The sequence below is a fragment of the Dasypus novemcinctus genome, unplaced genomic scaffold (genome assembly GCF_030445035.2).
Source record: "Dasypus novemcinctus isolate mDasNov1 unplaced genomic scaffold, mDasNov1.1.hap2 scaffold_123, whole genome shotgun sequence".
Classification (NCBI taxonomy): domain Eukaryota; kingdom Metazoa; phylum Chordata; class Mammalia; order Cingulata; family Dasypodidae; genus Dasypus; species Dasypus novemcinctus.
This window is the reverse complement of record NW_026688149.1, coordinates 1,602,409-1,606,109: the sequence shown is the minus strand read 5'-3', so window position 1 is coordinate 1,606,109 and position 3,701 is coordinate 1,602,409.

Below are 3,701 nucleotides of genomic sequence, written 5' to 3'. Positions count from 1 at the left end.
ATGAGAGATTCTTACCACTCCTCCTGCCCCTTTTGAAGCCCAGTGTTATAGTTTGACCATTGACTGTGCAAATATATGTTAAGTATGCAATTGTGGTGGAGCATGAGCAAAATCCCAAACCACCTAATGGGAATACAGCTGCTTCCAAGTACTGTAGTACATGGCCATTTGTCTTCACCTTAAACAGAAGCACATTCCTATTTCTTATGTCCCCGTGGAAGCTGAAAGCAGGCTTCTCTCCACAGTAAAGTAAGCATGAAAAACCTTGTGGTTAAATTATCTAGATTTTTTTTCTTAACGTGTAACCAATACCAAAATCCGTACCATTTTCACTTACTCCTGAAGCCACCTACAATTAGAGAAATGAAAACACTGAGGATTGGACCATGCTGTTTATGTTTGCACAAATATTTTACTCTGTTGTTTCCTTTAGAAAAGCTGATGGTAAAATGTGGTCCAGTGAAATGCCCGTAAAGTAACTGTAACAGATGTGTGGAAATGCACAGGATTTTCCTGTTTGATCCATCTCTCCTGTCTATTTAGGTTGGAAATAAAATCTTAGTCCTATGAGGAAAAACTAGCCCTGTATCATACAGGTGATTCCTTGTGGTTCCTCTTGTGTCAGGGCTAAGTTAGTAACAGGCTCCAAATTAACACTCCCCCTGACCAAGGAAATTGTATACATCATGAATAATTACTTGGTCTGATTTTCATATCTTAATGAAAGCTAAAATTAGGAAGTTTATTTCAGTAAAAGAAAGGGTGACCTTACCTTTGAGTTAGATGGAACATCTTTGTCTGCCCTATCTCTAGGGGACTTCTCTAACAGACCGTTTGGGGTTGCTGGGAGGACACAGAGTAAGTATCTTTACATGGGGTGTTGTTCATGAATTATTCAGGCAGCTGCCATATCTTTGCAATGGGCAAGAAAATATGGAGCTGATGGCAATAAACCTGGAATGATGTGTGGTAGCCCATGCTTTCTGGTGGAAGAAGGATTTTAAAGGAGGAGAGGAACAGGAAACAAATGAGAAACAAGAATGTTTGGCTATGTAGCTTAAGGCATCCAAGAGCAACATGATATATCCAACCCACAATTAGTATTAAATAGATGCTTTTCCCTCAGAGTCCTATCACTCTTCCTTCCTCTTTTGAATCAAAGCTAATTGTAGTGTCCTTTTGTACTTCACAAGATCATTTCAATCTCCACTACTACAAAATACTGCTACTAAAATACTCATTTGTTGTGTAGTATTTTTCTTTGTGTGTATTGGTGGACTGGATATAATTCTAGGTAAATTATTCTTTGTATTGAGTCACTGAGATGTGTCATAAGGATAGTCTTTATAGAGCTTGTCATTATACTGAAGCATTACCATTTAAAAGTAACATGTTCAACTTACATTTTTCCTTCATTCTTTCTTTTCATTACTGTATTTTTGTATTCACTGAGTGATGTGACTCTCCATGCTTACATGAACCAGCCCACTGTGGGACAGTTAATTTGGATTAACTGTACTGAGAGGTTGAGCATTGATTCTTTATCCCACCTATGCAGGAATGTGGCAATGAGAGTGATGAACATGAAGCTTATGACTAAGATGGAGTTTGATTACTTCCTGGTTACTGTTCCTCCAATGTGTACTCACAGAATGATCATTTGTATGGCTGTGGCAATGAAGTCATCAAGTAGATGAAAATATCTCCCCAATACCTATCTACTTGGGCCATGCACTGAGCTGTGACCCAACATTGGCAGAGATTGGCAACTTGTTCTACTGATGCCTCACAAGTCTTGGAATTTACCAGAAACATTTTGGGCTTTCTCTTGCTTTTCAAACTAGTAACTAAAAGATTTGGTAAAATGCAACTAATGCAACCCTGGGTTATATGACCCCTGAGTATATCAAATATATAAGTGCAGTGTTTAAGAACTGTCTAGGGCACATGCATATATACAGATGATGGAAACTCCTTCATTGTCACTAATAAATCATGCCTGTGATGTAAGTGATAGTAGCTCACAATATTGGTATATTCTATCACAATATTCGTATATATTGTGATAGGTAGCACTACCACAGATATTAGTGGTAGAATATTTGACTCTACCACTTAGGAATTTGAAGTCTTGGTTGATTAATCAACGCCCCTCAGAATCTTCATGTAAGGGATGGGGAGAGTGTACATCATTGCAAGAATGATTCTGGTGAGGATTTTACAGATTAATATATGCGAAATGTGCAGTGGTGATGGGATGATTTTTTAGAAAGTTTTCAATGACAATTGTCCTTTGTATGTTGGGCTTCTCTTAGGGAAACACACATTAATGCCCCACACACCTCCACAATTCCTGCACATAGGGTCAGTCATACAGTGCCCTAACCACAGTACACACAAATCCATGCCACCTAAAGGGAATGCATTTGCTTACTGGACAATAGAGAATGGCCATAGTCCTTATCATGAGAAATTCATGTCTAACCATACCACAATCTTCACTCCCACCAGTACCTGGAGCTGCCATGGCTCTACAGGCAAACTTATCTTACCCATATATTTCCTTAATCAGTATTCTAGATACCTACCAATCTGACTTGCTCCTGGGGCCATCTGCAATTAGAGAAAAGCCTATGAGGATCATATCATGTTTTGTCTGTTTGCAAAGGACTTTTGCTTGTTTGGCATCATTAGTAAATCAGATGTGAAAGAGTGGTCAGGCAAGACCTGATAAGCAATTATAGCAGACACTTCAGGAGAGGCATGAGTTTTTACTGAGACATGCATCTGTTAAATTCAGTTTTGATTGTGATTGCAAATTCTCAATCTAAGGTGAAAAAAGTTATAGTTCAGTAAAAGACTACTTTGTAAACTGCTGCCCCACTTTGTCGATGATCTCTTCAAAGTTGGATCAGTTAATAGAGGTTCTTACTTGATGCTTCCTACTCTAAGAAAATTGTGTTATGTCATGTAATATGTACATGATGAGGCATCCTCATCTGAAAGTGACTGAAAAGGAATGTTGTCATTTTAGATAAAGAATAGTAACCTCACCCTGGCTGTAGATGGGACCTCTTTATCGTCTTGGTCCTTTGGAAGTGCCACCATCAGTTGTTGCTGGGGTGCTATGAGGACACAGAATAATGCCTCATATTTGTGGGTTGCTTATGAATGGCTAAAGAAATTTATGGCCTTGGACAAGATGCTAAATTTTGTAGAGATGGTAGTTTAACAAGCATGATGTTTGCTGCTGTGGGGACTTCCATCATGAAAGAAAGATGACAGGGAGAGTAGGAGGAAAAAACAAAACTCAGTGTCCCCAGCTTTGTAGCTAATGGAAGCCTAAAGCAATTGGCCATACCCAGTGTACAAATGGCACAAAAATACATGCTGTGACCCAGTGGCTGAGTACTATCACACCTCCTCTCTATAGTGTATCTCACCTAAATTGCCAGTATCCTCTTGACAAATCCAACAAATTCAGCTCCTTGGATACACATGTACTGATGCTACATTTACCATTTGTTCCACAGGAATTTCCACTTGTGTGGCCGCCGCTGCGGCGCTGCAGGCAGGTCGCTGCAGGTGAGTCGCTGCCGGGGATCGGGCCTATGCCACGGCCGGACCGGGGCAACAGCGGGCGGCTCAAGGCTTGGTGGGGACGCGCGGTTCGATGGAAGAAAAACCACGGAGACGAGGTC